The sequence below is a fragment of the Vicia villosa genome, linkage group LG2 (genome assembly GCF_029867415.1).
Source record: "Vicia villosa cultivar HV-30 ecotype Madison, WI linkage group LG2, Vvil1.0, whole genome shotgun sequence".
NCBI classification, from domain to species: Eukaryota; Viridiplantae; Streptophyta; class Magnoliopsida; order Fabales; family Fabaceae; genus Vicia; species Vicia villosa.
Window position 1 is genome coordinate 97,111,830 of NC_081181.1, and position 21,530 is coordinate 97,133,359.

Genomic DNA, 21,530 nt, shown 5'->3' on the forward strand with positions numbered 1-21,530 from the left:
GCGATTATAAATGACGGGGCACGAGAAAATTTAATAATGTACAAAATATTACTATTTTGATGTATGTAACTTTGTATAATGGTATATTAGATGAGAATTCAACCATCGATGAACTAAGATAAATTGTATATTGGTAAAAAATTATTGGTGTGTATCATATTCTTACGAGGGTAGGGAATACTCAAAGGCTTTAATAGGTTTATGACAATTGTAAGGTGGTTAGGGTTTGTCCACGGTGACGAGAAGCCATGTATAGTGATGTTATGGTGGTTTTAGAGGACCTCCTCGCGTGTGGTGAGAGGCTTTGGGTATAAGAATTATGCTTTGGGTATTACGTGAATCAGCTACTGACCCTGACTTTTCTTTGTCTAATGAACGTCTTTTTCCACCTTTTCTCATATTTGGGCGAGAGGAATGTACTTGGGGAGAGGCAATACCTCCTGGAGGGCGACAAATGGCCGTCACCCCTCTACAGGCTGCAAGGCTCATGCTCTTGCTAGCACTTTTGCAAATATAACACTACATAGTCCCTCAAGCATGACGGCCTTTGAAAAAAGGGGAAAAGTGATTTTTAGATCATAGAGCGTAGGAGTATCTTGTGGCCCTAAGTTTCTTGACGGTATGTGCAATGAACCAGACCGGTTAGGCTTTAGGTTCTCAAGCAAAATTACATTAAGCCTGGTTAATGTGACCATGAGTCAATCAGGAAAAGTGTTGGACCTCTCGTGCAAGACTTTTTATCAAGTCCTTAGACAAGACTTTAGACTAAGCCTCTAAGGCTATGCTTCATTTGCATCCTCTAGGCGAGATACGTATGTTAGATCCCGCCTGAGGAAGCTCTAAGTCCCTCAAGCAAGAAGTTAGATAGCATGTTTGATGGAAACTCTTAGCCCCGCAGGCAAAGTCATATTAAGCCTGACAGATGAGACTATAAGTCCTTCAGGCAAGACGTTGGACCTCTTGGATGAGACTTCTATCTTATAATATATTTTTATGCTAATTTATAGTATATCTAAATTAATATAAAATATATATCAAGTATTCTAACATTAATGAATGGACCTGTAAATCGAACCGACCAAACCCGATATTCGCAAATCGATCGAACCGAATATTCTTGTTGCTTTTTGGCTTCCTGGTTTTTGACAATCTCGAAACATATTTTCTTTCTCTTTATCACTTAAGGTTTAAGGCATACTTTAACAATCTTCACCTTGACTTGAAACCATGGTGAGACTAATTTAACCATCAACCACATTGCTGCTCTCTACCATATCGAAACACTATTCAACAATATCCATAAAGTTCAAGATATCCTTGAACCTTGATCTTGCCACTTGCATCCACTTGTTTCCAATCACCTTTTCTTGCCTAGGTAATTTAACAAGTCCACAAGCATGGTTTTTTAACCATTGTTGACTCCACCTGCTTTCAAATACCTCTCTAAAGATCCTAATTTATGAGTTTAGCAACTCTTCAACCACATTCAAAGCATAACACATAAAGCTAGCATAATTGTGTCTTTCAGATGTTACAATATCCCTCCTTACCTTATCCAAATCAAATGATAATCAGAGGTCTTTATAACTATTCCCTCACTAGTACTAGTATCCATAGTAGGAAACTCCACCTCAAACATAGTTTTATTCGTCGTAGTTTCTAAAAGCTTTATCCCTTGGTTTTTACTCTTCTTCCTTTGAAAGAACTCTCTACCAACCAAGTAAGTTGTTTTGACACCAACCTTACCCCAGAAACTCAATGACAAGGCAGTTGTCTCATGCATTTTTATCCCTCGTCTTCGGCAAAATTCATTAAACTGCTTTGAAACAACTTTCAGGCAATCATCAAGCCTTGACCTCAAATCCCATAGGTTATTATTGTTATGAGAGTCTTCACTAGTTGATGATGAATGATCAATAACATTTAAACCTTCTAAAATTATAAACCACATATTTTAGATCCTTTAGCTATGATCACTTTATTATGCGAAATCTTCAACACCCCATGTTCAACTCTAGTACAATAGCCTAGATCACTAAACATGCTTATGGACAACAAATTCTGCTTGAGTTCTGGAATATACCTCACATTATTAAGAAGAAACTCATGATCATCGGGATTTTTAACTCTGATCATACCAATACATAAATCTCGCAAGCCTTATTATCACCAAGGCGAACTACTTTACCTTGCTCCAGCATCAAAGTCTCAAAGTATATTTTTGGACACATGTGATAAGAGCAACCTGAGTCTATGAACCAACTATCTTCAGTCTCCAAAATCGACACAACTAGTGCACTAGAACTCTCATAACTATCTTCATTTAAGCCAACCACAACTTGAACAAAATTATCATCGTCCTTTCTTTAAAGACAATCCCTCTTGAAGTGATCGATTTTTTTTACAATTATAGCATTTTAACTTAAAGTTGTCAAACCTCTTTGATTTGAACATTCCTCTATGTTCACTTCATACTCTTGAGACACTCAAGCCTTCACCACTATCATCAATCTTCAAATCTTTCGCCTGTGAAAATTCTTTGGATTTCACCGCCGTATGGACTTCATCCAAAGTACTAGTTGTCATACCCCAAAATTTACCTCCCACACTTCTCTCATAACAAAGGCAAGTCCAAATCTCAAAGATATGGCTCATTCAAATGATCCAGATAATTCACAGTCAACTGATTCAAATTGAAAGGTCAATCATAATCAAGGCATGATTCAAACCGTAATCATTGGGCAAACATCAAGTATGGGGTGCATAACCATCATTTGATCAAGAATTGATCATGATTCCATTAATAGAAACTCAGAGATGAACAAATACAAAAAGGTTCAAATTAGGGTTTCTTAGGAGAAAGTCAACCCAACTTTGACTGGGCATAACTTTCGTATGGAACATCAGAAATCCCCCACTCAAAGCCTATTTTGAAGGAAATTGGATTCTCTACAACTTTGTGTCTCACAAGCCAAGACCAAAATTGCTTCTTTTAAGAGATACAAAGCAAAAGATTACAGGTTATTCTCAGGCATCCTTCAAAAGCAGTCTTTTTCCCAAAGAGAATATGATCAGGATAAAAGCTTCAAATGAAAAATATGTTCCAAAGTGGCTTGTAGAGGACCTCTTGAGGTTTCTAAAAAGTATTAGAACTCCCGCATAGCTCAAAAATTGAAGGAGATACGCTTGATCAAAGTTAGGTAATTTTTAGGGACCAAATGTGAAAAAGGAGGGTTCAAATGGAGAAACTTTGCAAAAGGGCCCATAGTATTTTCATACAAACTTGGTCCACAAGCTATTAGCATGCCCAAAAACCACTTGCCACGAAAATTAGCATTATATTTGAATTAATATGTTTTTTATTTCCTTTTTATGATTTAGTAAACACTAAAAATCAAATATTTTGTTAAAATCTGATTTTTGTTTGATTTCCAATCAGAATTAATGATCAAATATAATATAATTTCGTGCACATTGATTGGAGAAGGAAATTAATACAAATTGGGCCAAAAATAGTAGCTTAAAGTGCAAGAAATAAAATCAATTTCTCAAATTAGGAAGATTGGATTTAAGTGAGGTTTTGGACAAAGATTTACCCTAATTCTATTCTCCTATAAGTAGTAAACACTAGCCAAGAGACTAGGGGTCGGAAAATCTGCAGAGAAGAGAACTTGCAAGAACACAAAAATTCTCCAAGAAACTCAAGATCGGTTTCAGGGAATTAGGTCGTTTCATTCCAATTTGAAAGTTGCAATAGCTTCGTTGAGGGATTAGGAACGTGTCTGGATACTCGCGCTTCATCAGCACCCCCAGAATTGCCTCCAATTGTTCAAGGTAGGTCTTTCTGAATCTTGGATCGATTGGCATCGTATACTCATGTTCATGTTGTTTTAATTGTGTGTTTGGTCTCTCCTGATCGCTATGATTGATTCTGGATCGTTTGGTTGAGTTTTGCGCGCTATAGAGTGATCGGCCATTAGAGGCCGATCCAAGCTTTTAGGGTTCGTTTTGGGGGTTTCTTATAGGGATGAAATTAGGTCAAAATGAATATATGATCAAATTCGCATGGCTGAGACGAAACGATTTCAAGTGTCGCGAAATATTTATGTGAATGCATGGCCTATTCGTTATTTTTGTAGTCTGGTTTGCTACGTAGGGAAACATAGCAAAATCGTAGCTAATTGTACCAGGGTTGAAGGTCTGTGCGAGGAAGATGATGAGGTGTCCTCATCCTATTAGCCCGTTTGAAATTTCGCGCGCGTGTGTCCAGTTGTTCCTTTGTCTTTTTATTTATATTGTTGCACTCATATCTTGGACAGCATAAGCGCGCAGCTGAGTTGGTTGGGGGACGCTGGTTAAGCCTAAGGGTGTGGGTTCGATCCATGCACCCTCACATATATTTTTTCTGAATTTTCAAACTCTGATCCCATGCGCCTTTAGCCATAGACCTCACCATAGTCCCTCAGGATCCTGCCATCCAATCTCCATCAAATCTAATCCAACGCTCCAGATTTAATGCCTACACAATATACTCTCCATATAACCACACTGAATAAAAACTTAATAAAAATCTAATTAATTTGTTTTCTTGTAATTAAAATATTAGTTTTGATAATTAATAATTATATTAAAATTATTTTATTTATAGAATAAAAATATGACATTTATATTTAAATATTTTTAATTTGTTATTCGCGCCGATTAAATCGATTAATCGCTGTGGTTAACAATAATTTCAATTAAAATACCATTTTAATTAAAATAAAAATCAAACTAAATTCGATTAAATGGCTGCAATCATCTTATTGATTGTGGTGATTAATCTTGCCTCATTATTTAATTTGTTATTATTTGTAGTCGTGCTAATCGATTATGAGAGGTAACAATATAAAACGCGAAATTCATAAAATAATAAAATACAATAAGTTGTTGTTAGTGATAATCGAATTAATCGATTTGAATTGGTAACAATGCAAATCCTTAATCTTTTAACTATGGTGATCAAACCTATTGATCATTGCGGTTAATTGTGCCAAATCACGGTTGTACGCCCTAAACCCTAATAATTCTAAAATCCATTCAAATTACAAGACAAAACAAACTGCGATAGGCTAACTAAAAAGCCTCTAAGAAATACATCTCTAATCAAATTCAAACTTTAAATGGCGTACAACCCTTCCCGAACTACGTAGACTCTGATCCTCCCTAAGGAGGTACGTAGGCACTTGGCAACAAGGCGAGTCCCCCTCTTCAAAATCTCAATCATGTCATTATAATTTTGTTTGCCACATTTCTTTACAAACCCTGCCATGCAACCCTAATCTTTGAACATTAGCCTTTAGGAAAGGGCTGAGGGTGCCTAAAACCTTCCCTCAGCCTGATTATAATAACTTACCCTCAATCTCTTATCTGTGTAGGGTTTCCTATTCGCCCTTCAGAATAGGTGGCGACTCGAAAGCTGAAATTTTTAGGCAGGTTGCTACACTAGTATCTTCCTTAACATAAATAAGGGCATCCTTAAAGTGCTCAAAGGATCTGGGTAATGAGCTCAACAAGAGTACAGTCCTGTCCTCATCATTAATCTTCACTTCAATACTCTCAAGATCATCAATAATAATGTAAAATTCTGTCAATTGCTCCACTATGTGTTTGCTCCCCACCATTAAAAATGAATAGAATTTTTGTTTTAGACACAACTTATGAGCCAAAGACTTTTTCATATACAATGATTCAAGTTTTTCCCACATTACAACTGTAGTTTGCTCCCCGACGACTTCCCTTTGAACTTTATCCCTGAGGCACAAGATAATGGCACTTCTGGCCTTATCCACTATCACAGTCTTCTCGGCTTTTGTTAGTCGTGTAGACATTGATGCCTCACTTTTCAAAGCTTCAATACACTTTTCTTGAGTTAAAATTGCTTGCATCTTCACTTTCCACAACCCAAAATCGTTGTTTCAGGAAAATTTTGTGATCTCCCATTTAGCCATGGTGCTCACTTGTAAACAATACCACTTTCCTCATGGTGGACGCCACTTGTTGTGAAAATTCAATTCACACCAAGAAATTTGATGTGTGGGGAAAAACAGTATCAACCAAAATAAATGTCCTTGAGCAATAATAACCTACAAGACAGTGAATTTTGTAGAATAAGATAAAATAAGGCGAGAAACACAAAAGGTTTGTTTACCTATTTCGATCAAATGATCTACGTCTGAGGGAGAGAGAAAATCTCTAATTCATTATACTCGAAAATTTGTTACAAGAGATTACAAGAAAATAGCCTTCCAAGTTCCCAAGAAAAAACCTATTTTCTTCCCAAATGTTTCGCAATCTCTCCAACTCTTAATATAAGAATCACAAAAACCCAATGTGTAAAGATGTATTTCCCAATCTTCTTAGGTAACTCCAAAGGTTTCCCCAAAACCCTTGCCCTTCTAAGTTTTCCATTGAAATTTCCTAAACCCTTATTTCCCCCTTTTGCTCTAAAACTTTAAAATTGTCACACTATAATAACACATGAGATACAAATTTATAATTGCTAAAAGCCAACAGATCTATAACAAAGCCAAAGTAACACATTAATTGTTAGAATAAAATATCATGAGTATATTATAATATCTTTTTATATTAATTTATAGTATCTCTAAATTAATATAAAATATATATCAAATATTCTAATAATAATGAATGGATCTGCAAACTAATCGAATCAAAATCGATATTCGCGAACCGCCCAAACCCGACATTCTTACTATTTTTCGGCTTTCTGATTTCTGACAATCTTGAAACATGTTTTCTTTCTATTCATCACCTAAGGTTTTAAGACACAACAAACCTCTTCATCGATCTTCCATGATGCATGTGGGTTGTTCATTGTAGAGGAATTTCGTTGAAGGCGTGAAGCTTGGTAACAAAAGACAAATATATGAACACAATGGTGAATAATGCATCAATGAAGATGCAGATTTTTCAGAAGATGATGATGTCTCATTAAACTCAGAAGAATCCTTCATCCCTCCATCGCCAGAAGAATCAGAAGACGAAAAGAGTGCTCAGAGAATAGAAGACATTTATGAGCAATTAATGAGGGAATCAAACAATTCTCCAGTATTGAATGCAGCCAGAAATGAGTCAGTCCAGATAGGGCAAAGGAATAAGGAAACGGCGCAATTGTCAGGCCAGGGTGGAACGCAATTAATGAGGGTTGATAGTGATAACGGCGGTTTAATTGCGGAGAGAGAAGAAGCAGCCAACGAGGAAAGAGTAATAACCAAGTGGAAAATGCGGAAGCAAATAGAACAAATAATAATGGGCCTATCATACAAAAAAGAATAAAGAGACTAGAAAAAGCCTATATGTCAGTTAATAGCCAACCAGTGTTGGATGGGCCGGGTACCAAAGATCCAGATGAAGAAAAAGGATTCAACCCAATGAAGGAAAACATCTGTTGTGCCACAGAGAGTCTTAGCGTGCCAAATCCCAACAAAAACCCATGGAGACACGATTCAACTCAACCTAAGGAGGATATGAACCAAATAACACATGCAGTAGATGAATCACATAATCCAAAGCAAGTCAGAAGCGAGGAGCAGAGATCACCCAATCAAGACAACAGGGAGAAACTTCATTCCCTAGCCAAAGATGTCGACAGGAAATCTGGGGACGAAGAGAAAAGCGGGGAGGGATGGAGATCAAGCATCAAATCAAATGAGGCAGCCCAAATATACAAAGAAAGAAGAAAGAGAAGATGGTCAATACTGAAGGACAGAAAGATGGTGAGGAGAATGGGAAAGAAGGAGAGCACTAGCTGTAAATGCAGTCAAAGACCTCATCAAGTAAAAAAGGTTAGTACTAAATCTGACATCATACTGGCTGATAATGAGATAGAAAGGAGAAATTGGGTTTTAATTCATGGGGATGCAAAGGAAATTGCAAGAGACATATGGGACTTGGGAAAGGAGTATGGCATAGTTCACAAAGGAGAAGAAGGAGAAATTCTCCAGGAATTAGTAGTCAGGATGAAGGGGAGAGAAGGTAATCCCTAAAGAGTTTGGGGAGTAACAGGGAGAGTGATATGTTCAGTAGTGATGATCCTGATAAGTTATAATGTTAGAGAGTTAGGGGGCCTAGCAAAGAAAAATGAAGTACAGAAAGTAACCCAAACACATAAACCAAAGGTGATGTGCATTCAAGAAACAAAGATGGATAGAATAGAAAGGAGTCTATGTACATGGTGGTGGGGGAATATAGAGTGTGACTTCCATTTTAAACCGTCGGAGGGAAGATCTGGCGGTATCCTCACAATCTGGGAAAGTAAAGATTTATGCGTTAAAAGAAGAATAGTTAAGGATCACTACATTTGGTTGACCGGAGAATGGGGAGAATCAAAGATACTAGTTAACATTATGAACGTATATGCACGTGCGAAGCTAATAGAAAGAGGATATTGTGGGAGGAATTAAAAAATGAGATTCAAGCAAGGAGCGAAGAGAAGTGGTGTGTGGTTGGCGATTTTAATGCGGTTAGAGAAGAATCTGAGAGAAAAGGAAGAAGCGAAAACTCAAGAAGGGGTGAGATGGAAAATTTCGACAAGTTTATCACAGATGCAGACTTGTTGGATTTACCCCTACATGGAAGAAAATATACTTGGTCTAGAACTGGTGGATTAGCCATGAGCAGATTAGATAGAATATTAGTAACAGAAGCTTGGGACAGACAGTGGCCTGAAGGTAAACAGAGCAGCCTTGCCAAAGGATTATCGGACCATTGTCCAATCATGCTGAGAGAGTCAAATTAGAACTGGGGACCAAAGCCTTTCCGTATGTTGTCTAGCTGGAGGGATGTAGAAGGCTACCATAATTTCGTTAGGGAGAGATGGAGAAATATGTCGGTGGAAGGATGGGAAATGTACGTCCTCAAAGAGAAGTTAAAAAAGATAAAAGAAGCACTTAAGGAGTGGTACAAAGATCACACCCAAGGAGTGGCACAAAGATCACACCCAAAACCTTGGAGAAAAAATAAAGACAATCAAAGAAGAGTTAAACAGGCTTGAAAGTAAAGAAGAAATCGCGGGGCTGTCAGACGAAGAAATCAAAGTTAAGAGGGAGAAATCAGCAGAATTACACCAGTTATCAAACTTAAATTGCAGCATCCTTTGGCAGAAGTCAAGAATCAAATGACTAAAGGAAGAAGATGCAAATTCCAAATACTTTCATGGATATATTAATAAAAGAAGAATAGATAACAAAATACTGTACCTCGATGTGAACGGAAGAAGGGTGGAAAGAGTGGAAGATGTGAAGAAGGCCATATTTGAACACTTTAAGGAACAATTCTCGGTAATTTCGCTGATTGGATGCATATATAAGGTAATTGCCAAGATTCTATCAAACAGGTTAAGAAAAGTGATGGGATCAATCATTTCAGACACACAGAGACCCTTCATTTCAGGGAGACAGATTATGGACGGTATGCTAATTGCTAATGAGATAGTTGATGAGGCAAAATGAAAGAAAAAAGAAGTGGTGTTGTTTAAGGTAGACTTCGAAAAAGCATACGACACAGTGGATTGGAAATTTCTAGAGGAAGCAATGGCTAAGATGGGATTCCATGAGAAGTGGAGGAGATGGATTTCGGAATGTTTAAAATCAGCTTCGGTTTCAGTTTTAGTGAACGGAAGCCCCACCGAAGAATTTAAGGTAGGCAGAGGACTGAGGCAAGGGGATCCGTTATCCCCTTTCCTATTCTTAATAGTTGCAGAAGGTTTTAACAAGCTGATGAAAAGAGCAGTCGAAATGGAAAAATTTTATGGCTTTAGATTTGAAAATGGAAAGGAAAGCTTCTCTCATCTCCAATACGCAGATGACACGCTAATTTTTGGAGAAAAGAGGTGGAGTAACATAAGGAGCATAAAGGCAAATCTCGCATTATTTGAAATGATGTCAGGATTGAAAGTCAATTTCCAAAAAAGCTGCCTTATTGGTGTTAATGTATGTCGATGTTGGCTTCAAGATGCAGCGAAAAGTCTGAACTGTAAGGTTGGCTCCATACCGTTCATCTACCTCGGGATCCCTATAGGTGCCAGCCCAAGATCCTTGAAAACTTGGAAACCGGTGGTAAATGTCGTGAGAGCTAGGTTATCAAAATGGAAACACAAACACTTGTCTTTTGGAGGTAGAGTGGTTGTGTTAAAATCTGTCTTGTCCGCAATACCCGTCTATTTCTTATCCTTCTTCAAAGCTCCGGTAGGTATCATCTACAAACTCGAATCACTTTTTAAACATTTCTTTTGGGGGGAAGTGAGGAGGCGAGGAAAATTAATTGGATCAAATGGGATAAAATATGTAGACCTACAGAAGAGGGTGGGGTGGGAATAAAGAACTTGAGAGATTTTAATTTCGCGTTACTAGGCAAGTGGGTTTGGAAAATTAGGAAGGAGAGGAGTGGTCTATGGATCAAAGCATTGACGGATCGATACGGTGGTACAGAGGGTATTCTTAGAACTAGTGATAAGTTTAGTTCATTATGGTGGAAAGACATTTGTACTCTAGACATAGGAGCTCAAGAAAACGCTGAGGATTATTCGGTGAAGGAGAGTTATAATGCGCGACGAGCGGAAAATAGAATTGATACCTCTAGAGAGTGGTCTGAGATTTGGCTCAAGTCGGTGCTGTGAATACAAGATCACACTCACAAAGATGTTTTTGATTCATGGCAAACTCAACAAGCATACAAGCAACAAGGTACAAGCAGAAGAACTCAAAGAAAAGCAAGCTTTGGTCACTCATAACAGAGCAGGTCGACCTACTATGCATACAGGTCGACTCAACACAAGCAAAATAAGAGGAACTCAGAAAATCAGCAGTCAGGTCGACCTACTCCCAACACAGGTCGACCTAAAATGAAGAAATTTACATATCATTCTGCTAGGTCGACCTACACAACAACTAGGTCGACCTAATCTGAGAAAATATCCCCAAAACGCATCTGAAGTGGATTCTGGTCGACCTACTTCTTTGACAGGTCGACCTAACTGGGAACAAATGACATCCAAAGGATATGCAGCTCTGTTAGGTCGACCCAGCCCTAAATTAGGTCGACCTATTTGATCAAAACTGACATCCAAAGGATATGCAGCTCTGTTAGGTCGACCCAGCCCTAAATTAGGTCGACCTATCTGATCAAAACTGCCAAAATTTCTGGTTTTCTCTGCATCAACTGAAAAGCTCTCATATATATTGTCCAAGGTTCAATTATTGAAAACAACACCAACGACTGAAAGATACACAAAGGCTTCTCATCTTCGTTCTTCGTCATCTCCAACACAATTACACATAATCATTCTTGCGTTGAGGGTTAGTGATCTAGTTCGATAACGTCCATGGAACGGAATTGAAGATTCCTAGTGGGTGAAGATTTGTGGGGTTTTTGGTGAATAAAATCCGAGGGTTTTGTCCTCTAAGATAGGTGTTTCTTGGGGGTTTTTATCAAGAGGTTTCATCGAGGATCCATCTGAGTGTGAAGATTGAAGAACAAGGGTTCAAGGCAATTCAAGACACTGCAGAAAAGGGATCAAGTGAAGCTCTTGGATCACCTTGATCTGGCTAAAGATTAAGGGGGAAGAAGATTCAAAGGATCGACAAATTCGGTTTATTGTTTATCTCTTTGTTTTCTTCTTTGTATATACTACTTTCAACATTAATGGAAGATTTCCCAATTTCAATTTGGAATTGGGGGCAGACGTAGTCGTAGCGAGGACGATCGACGAACTGCCTGAACAAATATCGTGTTCTTGTCGCTTTTATCTTTTCATTTACGTTATGTTCATATTTGGTCATAATTGCAAAATTGATTAACGATTCAAGTGTTAAAATTGTGAATTAAGGTTCCGCATAAACATCACAATTCACCACATCTTGAATCATCATCAACTTGAACATTATCACCAAGTGTTTGTCTTTTTGCTTATTCCATTATTACTGCATTGCAAACCAAAGTTTGTCAATTTAGAAGTTAATTGATTTTCAACTGTGAAACGTATTGATTCGATAACATATCACTTCATCGTTAATCTCAATTATCTTGTGTTTTGTCACATATACGACCCTTGCAATAACGGTCCGGAATAGACGCAAGTCAATTCAGAGCCGCTTTCGCTTTAGTTCGAAATAATTCCGAAAAACTCTGTGAGATCTATTCACCCCCCTCTAGATCCTCAAGCCAGCGTCTAACAAGTGGTATCAGAGCCTGGTTTATTCCGTGCTACGTGAAACACTTATTGGAAAGATGGCTTCCGGACCTAAAGGGGCTCACAATAGAGCTCCAGTTTTCAACGGTGAAAACTATGGCTATTGGAAGGATTGTATGTGTGTCCACATCAATGCAATTGATAGGAACATCTGGACAGCTATTGTCAATGGTCCATTTCAGATCACCATGACAAATGCAGCTGGTGCAGTTGTTCCAAAACCAAAAAATACTTGGGATACTGAAGATGAAAAGAGATATGCATACGATTGGAAAGCGAGAAACATTCTAATCTCAGCTCTAAGAGTTGATGAATACTATCGCGTTTCCCATTGTAGATCCGCTAAAGCTATGTGGGACACATTGCAAGTTGCCCACGAGGGAACGGATGATGTCAAACTAGCTAGGATCAATACGTTAACTCAAGAGTTCGAACTCTTCCACATGGAAGATGGTGAATCCATCGAAAACATGCAGAAGAGATTCGTTCACCTGAAAAATCGGTTAAATTCTCTTGATAGACCTGTTTCCAATGCAGTTGCTACTAACAAAATCTTAAGATGCTTGAACAGGGAATGGCAACCCAAGGTTACAGCAATAAAGGAAGCAAATGATCTAAACACCTTAGACATTACCACTCTCTTTGGTAAACTAGAGGAACATGAACAACACCTTAAATGCCTTGACATGCATGAGAAAAGGGCAAAGAAAGAAAAGAACATGGAGAAAGAGGTAGAGAAGAAGTCAATAGCTCTAAAAGCTTCAAGCTCCAAGACCTCAAGACAAGAGCTAGAGGATAGTGATACAAGTGATGACGAAGACTCCGATGATGAGGAAATGGGACTGTTTGTGCGAAGATACAACAAATATCTAAAGAAAAATGGAGCAAAACATTCTGACAAAGGCTTGATCAACTATAGAAAGCAATCAAACAAGTTCAAACAAGATGACGACAACAAAGGAAAAATCAAAGGCCCTTGCTTTAATTGTGGGAAAGCCGGTCACTACAAACCGGATTGTCCATACCTTAAGAAGGAAAAAGAGAAGAACCAAAGCAAAGGTCATAACAAATCTAAGAGAGCCTACATAGCATGGGAAAGTGATTCATCTAGTGAAAGCTCATCAAGCGATGAAGAAGAATCAGCAAACTTATGCCTTATGGCTCATCAACACAAGAAAAAGAAAGCTGTAAGTCATCTTAAACCTGAACTCATAGATAAGGTATCTCACTCTCAACTAAAACTTGCTTTTGAAGAATTACATAGAGATGCAATTGAAGCTTTCAAACTTTTGGCCTCAAATAAGAAAATCTTTTCATATCTTGAATTAAAAGTTGAGAAAACCGAAAAGGATATGGAAGCTTTAAAACAATCTATGCTAGACATTCAAAAGGATAAAGTTGAAATAGATCCTACATCATGGTTTGGTTGTGAGACATGTCACATTTGGCAAAAAGAAGTAAGAGATCTAAAAGCCAAGTTAGACAAGGCTCTACAACCAAAAGTGACCTTTGCGGTCGATCCAAATAAGTTCAAAAGATCGTATACTCCTTTATATAGTAAATACACTTTTGTACCAAAAGTATCAACTAGCAAAACAGCATATTCTCATCATATTACCTGTCATTATTGTTGCAAAAAGGGACATACCATTGAAAAATGCAAATTTAGGAGAATTTTAGTTCCTAAAGGAGTATTTCAATGGTTGCCTAAGTGCAACAAAATGTGTACTCACTACCAAGGACCTAATGAAAATTGGGGACCTCCCTCTCTAAATTAATCTTGTAGGAAAAATGTCTTGACATTGCCGAAAGGTTGTGGTTCCTTGATAGCGGATGTTCAAGACACATGACGGGAGACCTATCTCTTTTCGTTGAGTTTCAAGCAAAGAAAAAGGGGTATGTCACCTATGGAGATAACAATCGGGGAGCCATACTTGGTAAAGGAAGTGTAGTACACGTGTCTTTTGATGAATCTTATACAAAATATGTCGAGAAAGGTCTTTCGTTTAATGGTGCAGGTCCATCCACTGAAGACATTGTCAAAGATAAGGAAGACGAGAATGAAAGTATTGTAAAGAAAGATGCTGAGAGAGAGAAAGATGAGTCTCATGATGAAAATGAAAAAGAAAGCATCTCAAACAATGAAGAACTTCCTAAGGCCTGGACAAATTTGAAAGACCATCCAATTGACAATATAATAGGAGACATCTCAAGGGGCGTTACAACACGCTCAAAGATAAGTAACTTCTGTCATCATTTTGCTTTTGTTTCACAAGTTGAGCCAAAAAACGCTAAGGATGCATTACTTGATGAGCATTGGCTAATGGCCATGCAAGAAGAATTAAACCAATTTAAACGGAATGATGTTTGGGACTTAGTCCCTCATCCGGGAGATCATCAAGTAATAGGCACTAGATGGGTTTTTCGTAACAAACTTGATGAAAACGGCGTTATTACTAGAAACAAAGCTAGATTAGTTGCCCAAGGTTATAATCAAGAGGAAGGTATTGATTATGAAGAGACATACGCTCCTGTAGCACGTCTCGAAGCTATTCGTCTCTTACTTGCCTATGCGTGTTCTAAAGACTTCAAACTATTCCAAATGGATGTTAAAAGTGCCTTTCTAAATGGCTATATAAATGAAGAAGTCTATGTTGCTCAGCCACCCGGCTTTGAGAATTACATGTACCCAACTCATGTTTATAGGCTGAAACGTGCTCTATACGGTCTTAAACAAGCCCCTCGGGCTTGGTACGAACGTTTGAGCAAATTTCTTCTTAGTCAAGGGTACTCTAGGGGTAAAGTTGACACTACTCTTTTTATTAAAAGAAAAGATAAAGATGTTCTCTTAGTCCAAGTTTATGTAGATGATACTATATTTGGGTCGACTAATGCAAAACTTGTCAAAGATTTTTCTAAGCTTATGCAGAGTGAATTTGAGATGAGTCTCATGGGTGAGCTAAATTTCTTCCTTGGCCTACAAATCAAGCAACTCAGTCATGGAACGTTTGTGAATCAAACTAAATACTGTACGGAGCTGCTCAAAAGATTTGGAATGAGTGAAGCGAAGGAAATTGACACACCTATGGCAACAAATACTAATCTAGACAAAGATGAGAAAGGTAAAGAGGTTGACGTGAAATTGTACCGAGGTATGATAGGTTCACTATTGTATCTTACTGCCTCAAGACCAGACATTATATTTAGTGTGTGTATGTGTGCAAGATATCAATCTTGTCCAAAAGAATCTCACTTAAAAGCTGTCAAAAGAATTCTGCGATACTTACGTGGAACTACTACATATGGCCTATGGTATCCAAAGGGAAATGAGTGCCATTTGGTAGGATTCTCCGATTCAGATTTTGCTGGCTGCAAATCCGATAGAAAAAGCACCAGTGGAACATGTCATCTATTCTCAAATTCATTGATAAGTTGGCATAGCAAGAAACAAGTATCGGTTGCATTATCTACTGCTGAGGCAGAATATGTAGCTGCTGGAAGCTGCTGTGCACAAATATTATGGCTCAAGCAACAACTTCTTGACTTTGGTATTAAGCTTGATCGTATACCTATCATGTGCCACAACACAAGTGCCATAAACTTGAGTAAAAATCCTGTCTTACACTCACGCACCAAGCATATTGAAATAAGACATCACTTCCTACGAGATCATGTAGAGAAATGAGATGTTACATTTGAACATGTAGAAAGCAAGAAGCAACTAGCCGACATCTTCACCAAACCTCTAGCAACGGAGCAATACTTCAACATTCGTAGGGAATTAGGGATACTCGATATCTCTAATTTGGGCTAATTACGTTTGTTCTCTCTTAATATTATTCCTTTACTTTATATATATATTTTTCTGCTAACATTTCTCTTAGCGTAAAGGTAGTTCATTATCAAGCCAGGCGTCATTCCACATTGACTAAAGGCTGCCACTAAAGTTGACACCTACATATTGAGAAAGCGGTAACGTAATTGTTGTTCACTTCCAAAAATATTATTGATACTATAATATGCTATCAATTAACATGCTTATAGTGACTTCATACATATATCTCTCTTGCTCATATATGTGTCTCATCTTTAATACACCTTTAAACATATTTGGCTCTCATGCTATCACTATCTACCTTTTATCTACTATACTATGAATGCTAGCGTTTTATCTATGTTTCTCTCGTTACTCTCCTCTTCTGTTTTTCTTGTATCTCTTTTGATGTTGTCAAAGGGGGAGATAGATGCTGAGTGTACGGGGGAGCTCAGCTGAGTAAATAGATGCTGAGTGTACGGGGGAGATTTTACCACTTATTGCCAAAGCTTCCACTACCGGTTTGCCATCATCAAAAAGGGGGAGTATGTGAATACAAGATCACACTCACAAAGATGTTTTTGATTCATGGCAAACTCAACAAGCATACAAGCAACAAGGTACAAGCAGAAGAACTCAAAGAAAAGCAAGCTTTGGTCACTCATAACAGAGCAGGTCGACCTACTATGCATACAGGTCGACTCAACACAAGCAAAATAAGAGGAACTCAGAAAATCAGCAGTCAGGTCGACCTACTCCCAACACAGGTCGACCTAAAATGAAGAAATTTACATATCATTCTGCTAGGTCGACCTACACAACAACTAGGTCGACCTAATCTGAGAAAATATCCCCAAAACGCATCTGAAGTGGATTCTGGTCGACCTACTTCTTTGACAGGTCGACCTAACTGGGAACAAATGACATCCAAAGGATATGCAGCTCTGTTAGGTCGACCCAACCCTAAATTAGGTCGACCTATTTGATCAAAACTGACATCCAAAGGATATGCAGCTCTGTTAGGTCGACCCAGCCCTAAATTAGGTCGACCTATCTGATCAAAACTGCCAAAATTTCTGGTTTTCTCTGCATCAACTGAAAAGCTCTCATATATATTGTCCAAGGTTCAATTATTGAAAACAACACCAACGACTGAAAGATACACAAAGGCTTCTCATCTTCGTTCTTCGTCATCTCCAACACAATTACACATAATCATTCTTGCGTTGAGGGTTAGTGATCGAGTTCGATAACGTCCTTGGAACGGAATTGAAGATTCCTAGTGGGTGAAGATTTGTGGGGTTTTTGGTGAATAAAATCCGAGGGTTTTGTCCTCCAAGATAGGTGTTTCTTGGGGGTTTTTATCAAGAGGTTTCATCGAGGATCCATCTGAGTGTGAAGATTGAAGAACAAGGGTTCAAGGCAATTCAAGACACTGCAGAAAAGGGATCAAGTGAAGCTCTTGGATCACCTTGATCTGGCTAAAGATTAAGGGGGAAGAAGATTCAAAGGATCGAAAAATTCGGTTTATTGTTTATCGCTTTGTTTTCTTCTTTGTATATACTACTTTCAACATTAATGGAAGATTTCCCAATTTCAATTTGGAATTGGGGGCAGACGTAGTCGTAGCGAGGACGATCGACGAACTGCCTGAACAAATATCGTGTTCTTGTCGCTTTTATCTTTTCATTTACGTTCTGTTCATATTTGGTCATAATTGCAAAATTGATTAACGATTCAAGTGTTAAAATTGTGAATTAAGGTTCTGCATAAACATCACAATTCACCACATCTTGAATCATCATCAACTTGAACATTATCACCAAGTGTTTGTCTTTTTGCTTATTCCATTATTACTGCATTGCAAACCAAAGTTTGTCAATTTAGAAGTTAATTGATTTTCAGCTGTGAAACGTATTGATTCGATAACATATCACTTCATCGTTAATCTCAATTATCTTGTGGTTTTGTCACATATACGACCCTTACAATAACGGTCCGGAATAGACGCAAGTCGATTCAGAATCGCTTTCGCTTTAGTTCGAAATAATTCCGAAAAACTCTGTGAGATCTATTCACCCCCCCTCTAGATCCTCAGGCCAGCGTCTAACAGGTGCCGTAAAAAACATTGTGCCTAGTGTGGCGGCTGTTTCACAATAGGCTGCCAACTAAGGATAATTTATTTAAAAGAGGAGTCATAATTCAGGAGAGTAACAAGTGCGCGGGTGGCTGCGATGTAGTTGAAACAGGCTCTCCCATCTTTTTTGAGTGTTCTAGTTCTGCAGGTTTATGGTCTCGTGTTATCAGGTAGTTTAGAGTGCTAGCGGTGCTGCCTATAGATGGCCGGGAGCATTTCTATCAGTTTGGTGCGCTCATTGGGAGTGAAAGAAATACAGTATTAAGAGTTAGAACGGTATGGTTCGCGTGCATATGGATTATTTGGAAAGCAAGAAATAAAGTTATCTTCAAGAACAAGACAACAACAGCGGATCAAATGTTTGAAGAAGTGCAAAGGATGGCTTGGTTCTGGTTAAGCAACAAGCAGAAATCTCTCCGATGTAATATGCTACACTGGCATCAGAATCCAAGGAGAATTCTGAGTTAGGCTTCGATATTGGGTTCAGGGGGGAAAGCCGCGGTCCAGGACAGTTGTCTCGGGCTTTGAGTGAAAATAGGGTCTCAAAACTGAGTCACATTGGTTATCTTGCAGCTCTTCGTTCGAATCATACCATTTCTAGGGGGCTGTGGAGTACATGAATCGAATTGAAAACCAACGATGGTTCGGCTTTGGTATGTCGCGAATAAGAGATTGGTGCAAAGTCTCCGTTGTCTGTGACGTGTGTGAGTCGAAGAGTAGCGACAACCTGAGCACAAGAGGCAGCGGTTCGAATCTAGATATCGAGGTTGCGGGGAGATATCAGTATTTTTCTGTTGGAAGAGCAGAGGCAGGAGTGCAAATTTCATTCCCATCATCATTGTCAGTTTGGCTGCAACTGTTAAAAAATTCAAATGTTGAACCAGTGGTACTGCAACATCATGCAGTCAGTACATTATTGTTGATGCATATGCTATTGAATCTGTTTGTTAGATAAGGAATTTTAACATGTATTAAACTTATGTGTAGTAATGGTGGTGAGTGCCTAAAAGGGAGTAGTTTAGTGGCTTGGTTTTTCTGGTGGAATATTTATTGCTTGTAAGTGAAGGGACAGACTATGTATTACTGCTGAACCACCTTATGCACTTCTTGTGTCTGGGTTGTTCTCTTAATATATTTTGCTTTTTCCAAAAAAAAAAAATTGGTGAAACATGATTACAAAGGAGTCAAATGGTGAATCGTGATGATGATGAAGGTGTCAAAACGATGAAGTCTTTCACGATGGTGAATGATGAGGTGTGATATAAAACACATGTTTAGGAATTTTTAAAAACTAGGGTTCAAAAAGAATGGTTTAGTGGAAACAAATGGATAGATTTATTTCATTACTCAAACTTTTTAATTTCCAATAACATTATAATTAATCTTAAATATAATCAATATAATTATCAACATAAAATGATTTTTAAATGACATGTCATACTTTTTTTTTGAAAGTGGGGCCATACAAGGTTGTCAGCCTCGCGAATCTACTCAAACTCGTAAAGAATATATAGACTCGACTCACAGACTCATACGAGTCTATGGAAAATTAAAAATAACCTTTAAAAACTGTAAGTAACATATATGACACACATCTATTTATATACTTGTAAATGCCTCATATATGACACAAATTTATATAATAGAACACCAACTAACATCAAAATCTACATTTCATACTCCATAACAAAATTAATTCCTTCTTAATTGAATATAATAGAAAAGTATATAGTTAAAAACTTGAAGTACTAATTTCTTCTTAATTTCATACTACATAAAGCAAAAAAAAAATCATAAAACAAAAATGCTAATGGACTAAAACATCCATATTATCAGCATTATCTTTATCAATATCTTAACTATCATTACCAAAATCTGCATCAGATGAAACACCTTCTTTATCATTACCTAAAGTTGGATTGCTTGAAGTTCCACTTCCACCTAATTCAACAATTATACCACCACCACTTTGCTTAACATTAGTAACAACAACATCATCTACCAGAACATTTTAACAATAATATCATCTTGTTCAATATTAACTTCAATTTGTACATTTTCTTCATTAGAATCATCAACTATCCATTCATCATCTTAATGAATATCTTCAACATGTTGCCATCTAATATACGTCCGACTTCTAGAAACATTTTCTTCTAGTGCCTTTGGCTCTAGGACTAGGAGCAGCAACATGGTCGATTATTTTGCTCGAAAACATTTTGAGACAGAGAGCTAGCAACAAAGAATAAGTTGTAACAAAAAAGAAGGGAATAAATACATAACTTCAATAAAAAATGCAAGAATGAAAACAAAAGCCATTAGAAACAAAACAAGGTTTAATGAATGAAAAATCACATACACCAAGTGAAACAATGGAATTAAATCACACACACATATAAATTAAAGAATCACAATTCAAAATTAATGAATAATTACAATTAAAAAATGCATAATTCATACAATCAAGATTTAAATCACATACAAAATTAATGAGTAAAGAAGAACATATAATGAAAATAACATAAAACAAGTGAAACATACAACAAGAGTAATTACTGAAAGATTCAATTTCATGTTATAATGTAAATTTCATTACTCAAATTTTATATGTGGAGTTCAAAATAATCTCTTATATGCTTGGAGAGAAAACATCCAAGTGAAACATATAAGAGAACAATTACACAATGAAAGATTGATTTATAGCACCGCACGCAGTAAACGGAGCAAGAACACAAATAATCGCAAATGAATACAACAGAGCAACAACAAACAACTTTACGAAATACGTAGCAAGAAATAAAGAGAACATAACAACAACAAACAAATTTTTGAAACACATAGCAAGAGAACAAAAGAGAAAGAGAGAACATAATGCGAACCTAAAGAATAAGAGACGATCACGAAAACAATAAGAGACAAACGCGAACACGCCATCAATGAAAGGAGGAAGAAACGCCAATGAAGGAGGAGACTCTCCCAAGACGTCATCGACTGGTCATTGTTAAAGGAAGAGACTAAGAGATGGACATATCTAATTTTAAACATATCATCGTATAAGCAATAGATAAAGATTTTTTTAAAAAAATAATAAATTTTAGGAAATTTGGGTCATTTGTGGGTTTTTTTTTCAAAAAAATAATAAATTGTGAGAAATTTGAAAAAACATATAGATTCGTAGACTCGCTAGTCTATACGAGTTTGTATAAGTGTACATGAGTATATCAAAAAACGATTATATGCACGATTCTACTTGTTTTTGGCTTCCTAGACTCGTAAACTCGTATGAATTTACAAATCTACTCGCAAGTTTGACAACCATTGTGCCACAT